At 36.3% G+C, this 11,287-nt stretch overlaps 1 non-coding gene across 1 annotated transcript; it reads right to left on the bottom strand.

The window, feature by feature from the left end:
* Positions 1-1,002: 1,002 nt before the first annotated feature.
* LOC132428836 (U6 spliceosomal RNA) lies at positions 1,003-1,109 on the bottom strand. Its single transcript, XR_009520227.1, has one exon. It is a non-coding gene; the product is annotated as a U6 spliceosomal RNA (small nuclear RNA).
* Positions 1,110-11,287: the final 10,178 nt, after the last annotated feature.

Genomic DNA, 11,287 nt, shown 5'->3' with positions numbered 1-11,287 from the left:
ACCATTATTTTCAAAACAGTGTTTAGAGGAACACTCTTGTCCTGCTGGTACCACTCTATACCCACCAGAATGGCTAAAATTTTAAAAGGCTGCTAATACTAGTGTATTATAGCAGTATATGATCCGCAGTATATGAGTGTAAACTCTCATGTACTGCTGATCAGAATGTAAATTATTGTAGATTTTTGACTTGTGTTTCCCATGAGGTTTTGAGATAGCAGTCTGTATATGTACAAGATTGTTTTAAGTTCCTGGTCTCTTAATTTCTAATGCATTCCCAATATCCTACATTTGTACTCTCCTCATGAGTTCTGGTTTTGATATCATATTTACGTGTGGATGATTTCCTACCTTTACTTTATGTTTGCCTTTACTGATGAGCTTTCCCATTCATAATTTTCGTGATTCTAGTTTTGGCCTTTTCTTTTCCACCTAGAGAAATTCCTTTAGGATTTGTTGTAAAGCTGGTTTGGTGATGCTGAAGTCTGTTAGCTTTTTCTTGTCTGTAAAGCTTTTGATTTTCTCCTTCAAATCCGAAGGCGAGCCTTGTGGGGTAGAGTATTCTCGGTTGCAGGTGTTTCCCTTTCATCACTTGAAATGTATCATGCCACTCCCTTCTGGCCTGCAGAGTTTCTGCTGAAAAATCAGCTGATAACTTTATGGGCATTCCCTTGTATGTTATTTGTTGCTTTTCCCTTGCTGCTTTTATTGATTTTTTATTTTTTTAACATCTTTATTGGAGTATAATTGCTTTACAATGGTGTGTTAGTTTCTGCTTTATAACAAAGTGAATCAGTTATGCATATACACATGTCCCCATATCTCTTCCCTCTTGCTCCCTTGCTGCTTTTAATATGTTTTCTTTGTCTCTAATTTTTGTCAGTTTGATTAATATTTGTCTTGGCATGTTCCTCCTTGGGTTTATCTTGTGTGGGACTCTATGCTTCCTGGACTTGAGTGTTTCTTTTCTCACGTTAAGGAAGTTTTCGGCTATAATCTTGTAAAAGTACGGAACACTTCACAAATTTACGTGTCATCCTTGCACAGGGGCCATGCTAATCTTCTCTGGATTGTTCCATTTTTAGTATATGTGCTGCCGAAGCAAGCACCAAAATGTAAAGTAGTATATCCACTTTGAAAACCTATTTGGCATCATCAGCTAAAGCTGAGCATAAGCATACCCTGCGCACTAATGAGTTCTGCTCTTAGGTATGTACTTGATAGACATGTGTGCAGGTATACAAGAATGTCTGTAGCAACGTGAGTGAAAACAGTTCCAACAAGAAAGAATCCAAAGAGCCATCAATAGGAGAATGGATAAAAGAATTACAGTATGTTCTTGATCTATAATACTGTACAGAGATGAAAATGAAAGAACCACAGCAACTCCCTGAAACCTAATGAATTTCACAAATATAACATTGAGCAGAAAGACGGTAGACACACATAAACAAAACATTTTGATTCTTATTATTACATTTAAAAACAGGTAAAATGAACACTAATATTAGAAGTAAGAATAGTGAATCCTCTTGAGATAACGTAATCTTTGGCAAGGATTAGTTGAGACTGGGGCCATTCTGGAGGCTGGTAGATCCTGTTTTATGACCTGGGTGGCAGTAACACAGGAATTCACTTCATAATAATTCATTGAGCCAGACATTTATGTGTGGTATACTGAAATTTAAAAAAAAAAAGATACATCAAGGGTTTGACAGCTGTCATGTTTCAGGGGAAGAAGGGAATGAAGGGTAAATGTATGGATATTTCAGGATTTGCTCTGTATATTTCTGTTCTGTTTGAAACTTGTACAATTATATATGTGTGCATTAGTAGTGCAATTTAAAAATACATTTAAAATATTAAAAGTACACTAAATGTGTACCTTCATACTGTTTATATTTATTTATTCCTCAGTTGTTCCCTTTTAAAGTTGAGTTTAGAATAGATCTTTCTGCTATTCAAAGAGATCCTGGAATATGTCTTTTACCAAAAGGTCTTATTCATGCTGATACTCAGCTTCCATGCTTCTGTCTTTAGTCACCTTAATGGTAAAGTTACCTACCACTGTGCTTGCATTTATTTTTATTAATTATTATTTTATCAAAACGTAAATTAATTTACATTTTGTTTTCTGTCCCTTTACACCTCTGTAGTCCATTTTAGATGAGAATCTCCTGCTAATAAATACTGACACAAACTCACTTTTACCCAGTGCTTGATATATATAAGGTGTTGTAAATTATACAAAGGAATAATTTCTTTGTTCTGAAAGAAAATAATGAAATACTTTCATCTGGTCCATCTTTTTTTCTTTATAATGTCTCTAAAAGTTGAGAAGTGTAGATATTTTTCACATCTTTTAGCTGAGAAAAATTGGTACAGAAAGACAGAAATTACATGGTGGTAAAAATTGGTCTATAAAACAGGATTATTGTCAGTTTCAAGTCTACTCAGTAGACAATGTGATTTTATATGAAGGACTCAAATATTCCAGATATAACAGCTGTCAAAATATTACTTAGGTGTGCTTCAGTTCAGGAATATTAAAATATTTTTTATCTTTATTATAAAAGAATAATGCAATAAAAAATTCTCCATTTCCAGGTGGTTTCCAAATATAGATTACCCTTCATGTTGTCGCTATACAGCTGTGTAATTACAGTTTTCTAAAAGTATCTTGGGCCACTATGCCATTTTAATTGCTGTTCCCTCAGCTTGAAATTACTTTCCATTATTGCTTTTCTCATACCCATTTGCCTTCCAACCTGCCTGCCAACCTGCCCAGTTGCTATTTATTCTTGAAGACTCAGTTAGGATAATGAACTTGATATCCTGCTCTACTCTCCCCCAAAAATGACTTATATACCCTCCTCTGCATTCCCCAGATTATGGGTAGCACTATATTATATGGTTGTACTATGTTATGTCATATTATATGGTAGTATTTTTCATACTACACTATACATTTTGGCTTATTTGTTTCCAATCATCCTCTTCAACACTCTCCTAAATAGACTATGAGTTCCTTGAGAGCAAGTACTCTACTTTTTTATATCCTTTTCTTTGTTACTTAACACAATGCCTGGCAGGGAGTAGGTATTCAATAAGTATCTGTTATGCATAGGATGGTATTGTGTCACTATGTATAAACTGGCGTATCATTTACCTCTTTCATTTAGAAAACCAGTAATGAGAAAAGCTTTGCCATCTAATACCAGAGTTAGAACAAGAATCTACTCTATTTTTAGAGGGTAAGCAAATTTACTTCACCTCACCAATAGTAGTAACTTGTAGGAACCTATACTTAAGTGCAAAGTATTAACTATAACCTTTCAATATTACCATTCATACTGCTATACACATTGTCAGAAGTGAGAATGTGTCATCCATTCAGATGACTAAATATTCTTAAACGCTTGTAAATGCCCATTATTTACCAGGGGATTTCATTGGGAAAGGACAGATGTGAAGCAGATAAGGTCAGGTATTGGAGATACGCTCTGCTTCTCTCAGGAAAGATCGTTGGATAATCTGTTTAATCATATGCACACATGCTTTCTGCTCTAGGGCTTTGTGACTAAGCGAAAGACCTTTTTTTTCCTACACAAACTTTGTTAGTGTGACACTGTCAGACTATGGGATCCCCTAAGCTAAAGGGAAAAATACATTGTTGTTTTTTCCATGAGACCTTAACATCTGTTGCTGATTATAAGCAAGCAGTTAGACAATTCACTTATACAATTTCTCATTCTATCTTCCAAAATTTGGTACATGTGAGTAACTATGTCCCAATCTATGCAGGATTAGGTTAAGATAAGAAGAATTATATTTTTGATTTAATATACTATTTTTTTATTTTTTGAAAATATTTACTTGAACTTACATTAAATTTTTGCTGTTTGTTTAGCATTATTTAATGCTAACACAATAAGATAGGAAACATGCATAGACGATATGTCTAAGTCTAGAGGGTGTAATCCTTTATAAGCTTGTTTTGTAAGATATATTTTTATTTAGTTTATCTGTTTTAAGAAGTGAATTTAGCTGAAAAAAATAACTCCTCGCAGTTTGAAAGTTCACTTTATTAGTGGAGAAAAGAAACTAGAGTTATTTTTTAGTCAAACTAATCACAATTGAAATTATTGTGTTTATATTTCAGAAAATAACTAAGTTTACAAAGATAAATAGGTTAATGAAACTTTCCAATGTGCTGTGGGCAGAAAGAAGGGTCATTGAAAACAATGTGAAGGTCAGGGGGTGTGGGAGGAACTGGGAGATGCTGATGAAGGAGAAACTGCAAAGGAAGCAAGGAGCTGCATTCTTAAGGTACTCCATCTACGAGAAAGAAGCCAAGAGGAAAGGCAGGGAGAAAAATGACGTGTTATTGTTGTAAATCTGGGAAAAAGATGATGATATGCATAAGTCAATGGAAGTGGAGATAGATAAAAGTATACAGATTTGAAATATATTATAAAACTTACATTGTATATATGAATCTTAGTCTATATGCAGGTGTATGAAAACCTAGATTGATAGTAATTTCAACTTCAGTAAGTAATTACTAAGGCACCTCCACTAATCAAAGTTCCAGACTCTTGTATAGGATCAAGGCAGAAGGTAGAGGTGAAGAGTTCAAGGATTCATTTATTCAACAATATTACTGAGCATCTGCTGTTTGCCAGGAAATGTTCTTGGTGCTTGAAACGTATCAATCAGTAAACAAAATGAAGATCTCCACTTCATGAAGCTTATATTTTTAGCAATGGAGAAGATATAGGCAATAAACAATTATCATAACAAATTAGTAAATTATAATATGTTAGAAGATGATTAGTGCTAAGTAAAGTAGTTAAAATTAAAACACAGCAGAAGGGATTAAAATGTTGATAGGGTGGTTTCTTGTAGTTTTGAGTTGGGTGTTTTCTCAGGGTCCCTTGTACATCCTCTTCTTTCTCTAGCCTGATGTTTACCTGGGCCAGGTTTCCCTCCTTTGGACTTAGAAGCAAACACCACAATATTCAAGGTGTGGGAATCTACTTTCCTGAATGGCTGCTGAGTGGCTAGATGATGCAACCCAGAAATGCAGGGAGTTAGCTCTCCATGGCATCAACCTTGACTATATGAGTAAGTCTAATTGAGAGTCCACAACCTAGGCAACCTAGGCATTCAGGAAATACCACATTTCCTTACATTCTACAAACCTATTTAGATTTTGATGCCCCATCCCACTGAAGTGGCAGGAAATTCAAACTCTTATTTTCAGGACTTATTTCCTCCTTCCCCCATCACCAGAACTGAAGTTTCCAAGGTCTTACCCAACATTATTAGTCTTCTATCCAAACAGTTTACTTCTCAGTTTTTCATTGGTTTGTCTATCTGTCCTTTCACCTCTCTGATATTTTGGCATACAAATATATAACCATAAAAATGTAATGGCTTATATTTAGTGGGCACAGTAATTGTTACTATATTAAGTGCTTCACATGGATTTTTTTTCATTTGGTTCTCACAACTTTATGAGTTAAGCGTTGGTGTTGTCCTCATTTTAAAGATGTAGAAATTGAGGTTTCAAGAGGTCCAGTAACTCGACCAAGATCATATATCTGGTGAATTTAGGATGGGAATGTCAGTGGTTACTGAGCTTTTATTCTTACAGTAGAGGATTTAGTGGAAGAGCTGATTTGCTCTCTTTTTAGCATTTATTATGTGTAAACATGTAGCATGATTGTTAAATGTCTTAGATCACCTAGTAGATTGTAGGTTTCATGAAAGCTTAAATATTTTGCTTATCCTTGTAATCTCTAAATTTTCTGATGTGGTCTTTTGTACACAATAGTTTATGTTTGAAATAACTATGGAAAAAATTGGACAAAACCATACAATAAATTACAATAAAATATCTCAGAGAAATGATTATCTCTTTGATAACAAAAGAGGCAATGCATTTTGTAATGCTGCAGCATTTCTAATCTGAGACCTAATTAAGCAACTTGAAAAAAAGTGCTAAAATTAAGAACCACAGACAGCAGGAGTGCTCATATCAGAAATTTTTAATTGCTAAGTGTGGAGACAAATAATAAACAAAATGGTGGATACACACTTATGAATAATGATTCTCAAAATTGACCCAAATGAAAAAGGGAGCAATGGTACAATTGTTGAGAGTACAAATCCCATAGGGAAATGCTAATTGTGATATAGTGTTTAAGTCTAGAGAATGGAAAAACAGAGAGGTAACTTTAAGCATACAGAGTTTGGTTCTGTGTAAGAAAACTATAATTTACCATAGATCTACTCAGTTGTATGGATGTATCTAAACAATTTTTATCTTGCCCTTGATAAGTATCATTAAGCATCCTTTTAAAAAAAATTTTATTGAGGTATAGTTGATACACAATATTATATGTTTCAAGTGTACAACATAGTGATTCACAATTTTTAAAGGTTATATTCCATTTATAGTTATTATAAAATTTTGGCTATATTCCCTGTATTGTACAATATATCCTTGTAGCTTATTTTTAAAAATTTCTTTATTTTATTTTTGGCTGCATTGGGTCTTCATTGCTGCTCACGGGCTTTCTCTAGTTGTGGCGAGTAGGGGCTACTCTTTGTTGCTGTGAGTGGACTTCTCATTGCGGTGGCTTCTCTTGTTGCGGAGCATGGTCTCTAGGTGCATGGGATTCAGTAGTGTGGCATGTGGCCTCAGTAGTTGTGGCCCACGGGCTCTAGAGCACAGGCTCAGTAGTTGTGGCACATGGGCTTAGTTGCTCCGTGGCATGTGGGATCTTTCCGGACCAGGGCTTAAACCTGTGTGCCCCCTGCATTGGCAGGCAGATTCTTAACCACTGCACCACCAGGGAAGCCCTGTAGCTTACTTTATACACAGTAGTTTGTACCTCTTAACCCCTCACCCGTATCTTGCCTCTCCCCCCTCCCTCTCCCCACTGGTAACCACAAGTTTCTCTCTATATCTGTGAGTCTGTTTCTTTTTTGTTACATTCACCAGTTTGTTTTATTTTTTTTAGATTCCACATATAAGTGATATCTTCCTCTGTTTGACTTATTTCACTTAGCATAATATCCTTCAAGTCCATCTACATTGTTGCAAATGGCAAAATTTCATTCATTTTTATGGCCGAATATTATCCCACTGTATATATATGCCACATCTTCTTTATCCATTCATCTGTTGATAGACACTTAGGTTGCTTCCCTATCTTGGCAAGTGTAAATAATGCTGTTTTATTTTTAGTTTTTTGGGAACCTCTGTACTGTTTTCCACATTGGCTGTACCACTTTACATTCCCACCAACAGTGTTCCTTTTTCTCCACATCCTAGTCAAAAATTTGTTATTTGTGGTCTTTTTGATGTTAGCCATTCTGACAGGTGTGAAGTGATATCTCATTGTGATTTTGATTTGCGTTTCTCTGTTGATTAACAATGTTGAGCATCATTTCATGTGCTGTTGGCCTCTGTATGTCTTCTTTGGAAAAATGTCTCTTCAGGTCTTCTGAGCATTTTTTATTCAGGTTGTTTGTTTTTTTGCTGTTGAGTTGTAGGAGCTGTTTATATATTTTGAATATTAACCCCTTATTGGTCATATCATTTGCAAATATTTTCTCCCACATTAGTAGGTTGTCTTTGCATTTTGTTGGTGGTTTCCTTTGCTTTGCAAAAGCATTTAAGTTTAATTAGATCCCATTTATTTATTGTTGCTTTTATTGCCTTTGCTTTAGGAGACAGGTCCAAAAAATATTGCTACAATTTATTTCAAAGAGTGTTCTACTTATGTTTTCTTCTAGGAGTTTTATAGTTTCTGGTCTTACATTTAGGTCTTTAATCCATTTTGAGTTTATTTTTGTATATGGTGGTTAACTAACACTAAGTATCTTTTAAAGTCTTTTGGAGGGCAACTGCATTCTTATTTTTCTTGCAATAGGTTGTCTCTAGCAACACAAGTTGTTGTTGTTGTTATCTCTATCTGGGAAAGAATAGTACCTTTACTTCCCTTGCAAAATGTTCCTCCAGCTAGAGATGTTAATTTGCCCCAAACTGGCAATGTGTAGTCTTGTAGAAAAATCTTTCCCTCTGGGCTTCCCTGGTGGCGCAGTGGTTGAGAGTCCGCCTGCCGATGCAGGGGACACGGGTTCGTGTCCCGGTCTGGGAAGATCCCACATGCCGCGGAGCGGCTGGGCCCGTGAGCCATGGCCGCTGAGCTTGCGCCTCCGGAGCCTGTGCTCCACAACGGGACAGGCCATAACAGTGAGAGGCCCGCGTACCGCAAAAAAAAAAAAAAATCTTTCCCTCTGCTACCCAGCAAAACAGGTGGCCTTGGCTTTGGTCCCTGTTGCTGTGGGTCACAGCACACCTGGACCCATTTGTGCAGCTTCAAGTGGAGCAGGTGTGATGAGGATTGGCTATCCTGTGGTCCAAAAATGGACTCCGCACAGTGCTTTGCTCCTGTGACAGGCAGCCTTGCTGAGTGAGTGGGCTGGAACGGGCTATGGTAGGCTCAGGAGGGAGCCAAATAGAAGGGCTGATAATGCAAACACTGACTTTAGAATCTAAAATAATTTGTAGCCAGTAAGTAGAGCCTGGCAGCTGTTCACACAGAAGTTAAATGCTGGTTAACACCATGGCAGGTGCTCTGCATGGGCTGGACAATTGCAAGCACTTGGATAAATACTGGCTGTTGATTTATTCTCACTGTTTCAAGAGTGTCAGTTTCCCAGCCTTCAGATAGATACTACTAATTTACTTCATCTAGCCCCTTTATTTATTATTTAATTTATATTTAAGAACACAGCAGAGGAAGTCACAGTCATGTTAGAGCAAGGCTGCAAGTCCCTTGGTCTGGGTAGGTTTGTAAACATAAATAAATAAAAGTGTACAGCCTGATTAGCTCTATCTCTTAGAGGTAGAAGCTTCAAGGTAAGAATTATGTCATTCATCTTGGTAACGGATTATTATGATGGATCAGAGACATGCTCAGTGTGTTTTACGTGAAAATCATGTAATATCACTGTTAAAGGAACATTGAGATAGGGAAACTCACCTTCAAAGTTCAAGGAATTATTTGTGACAGTAATTTTGATGTTTTTAAATATTGAAGTTTGAGTTATTCGTTTGCTTAACAAGTGTTCATTGAAAAGTGGTTGGCAGGACATGAGTAAATAAAACACAGTCCCTGACATCAAGGAGTTTATGGACTAGGGAGGGAAACTGACAACACAACAGTTTCAACACGATGCACATCTACAGATGGATGTACACATGGGCTGTAGGAAACCTGACTGAAACTGCTCGTCAGAGAAAAATTATTCCTCCATTTTTATGTGAAATAGAAAAAAACAGCTTCAAAAATGGGATAGCTAGGTTTACAATGTGTAAATGTTTTGAAGTCACTCACCTCACACAGAATGGTCTCTGTGAAGTATATTAACGAGTGTTTCTAGAAAACTATTTCAGAAGAAATCATGTGGCTATATTGACACCATGTGCATTTTAGAGCTCTCTGGATTGTAAGTGGCAGAATCCTGATTCAAAAATACTCAAGACAAAAGGAGCAATAACAAGCTCACAAATCAAAACTTGTGGGAGCTAGAGGTGCTTTGGACACATCTGGGTTCACGTCCTGAAGTAATGGCATCTGGAAGCTTTCCCTCCATCTTTAGTTTTCTTCTCTGTGGCCTTCGTTCTTAGGCAGGCTGTCTGCACATGGTGTACTCCTGCAGGACTGGTTCCATCCAGCCAGGTTCAAGAATAGTGAGAATGAGAACACTTCATTACCAAGTGCACCAGCAAAAATCCCAGGATCAGCTCTGATGACCTTTGATTGGGTCAGGTGCCCAACCCTGAACAGTCACAGAGACCAAGAGGATAAGTTGCTCCAAAAGGTCAAACTTGGGCCACGTGACACCTTTAGAGAAGGGGATAGAGGCAGCTCACCCAAATCAGGTGGGCTGAGAGCAGGTGAGAGGTAGTTACCTGTGGAAAATTGAGGAGTTCTTATTAGAAGTGAGACTGGTTAGGCAAATCAGCCACCAAAACCCATGGATTTCTGTTTAATTAAACTTTTTATTTTGAGATAATTGTAGACCCACATGTTTTTAAGTGTTAAACATTTAAAGATTAAAAAAAATAATGTCTATTTGCTCAAACTTCCTAAGCTACTCTTTCAAAACCCTTTGTTTTAATAAGTTATTAAAGAAAATTTCCAATTTGCATTTGTAATCAACATCTCTATTTTAGAACAGGGGAAGAACCCTAGGTTCCAGGCCTAGCTTTGCTAATAAAAATCTGTGTGGTATTAGGCAAAACACCTGAACTTTTTCAGGCTCCATGTTCTCAACTGTAAATGTAGTAATTTTTGTGGCCTCACTTCCCTCACAGGATTGTTGGCAAGATAAATAAAATGACAATATGGTTTTAAACTGTAAAATATTACTATATTTCTTCACAAAGTTTATTTTTGAAACACATATTTTTACTTGATTTTGTATACAGATTTCTTTCCACTGTATTATTTCTATCTCCTATATACACATGAAAACTTTAGAAAAATTAATGTCTAACGTGATAATTTAGCTTCCTATATTTTCCAGAAAATTAAGACTTGGATTTTTTTCATACTTCTCTAGATTCTTCCAGTGGCTTTTTAGTGCTTGTTTGTTAGTCATCTATAAGTTAGCCATACTTATTTGATTGTTTGGAAGCCTTTGAAATAAGGTAATCATTCTGTTCGTAGCTAAGTGGCTACTAAAATGCCTGAACAAATTAGATGCAACAACTCTCATTCAGGAGCTTTAGAAATAAGTATCCTCATAGGAATTGTGACCATGTAAATACTGGGCCATCAATTTGTGTACAGACTATTCACAGTCAAATAATACATTGGACAGGCCTGGGCTCACAGAGTATGATATCAAAGGCAACTCTATTTTTATCTTCACTGTTTTCAAAAAGGAATACAGTGGAAGAATTTCTTCCCCTGCTCATGGTTAAAATCTTGGGCATGCTCAGTATTTTTTCTTGTCACTCTTAAGTAATACAAAGTCTTATAGTCTCATTTTGTCACAAACTTAATCTCAATTTACTAGCTGTATAAATAACCCATTTAGAAAATAAAAATTTGAACTTGATTTAAACTTAAAATTTTCTCTTTCTGGTGCAAATAAAAATGCAGTCCTCTCTCTCCCCTCCTTAAGCTTCTACCTCTCCTCCCCCAGCATGCCACTCTTGGGTCCTGACCCTTGCAGGATTAAAGATGGAAGGAGATGG

Source organism: Delphinus delphis, chromosome 7, assembly GCF_949987515.2.
Source record: "Delphinus delphis chromosome 7, mDelDel1.2, whole genome shotgun sequence".
NCBI classification, from domain to species: domain Eukaryota; kingdom Metazoa; phylum Chordata; class Mammalia; order Artiodactyla; family Delphinidae; genus Delphinus; species Delphinus delphis.
This window is presented reverse-complemented; position numbering and strand designations above follow the sequence as displayed.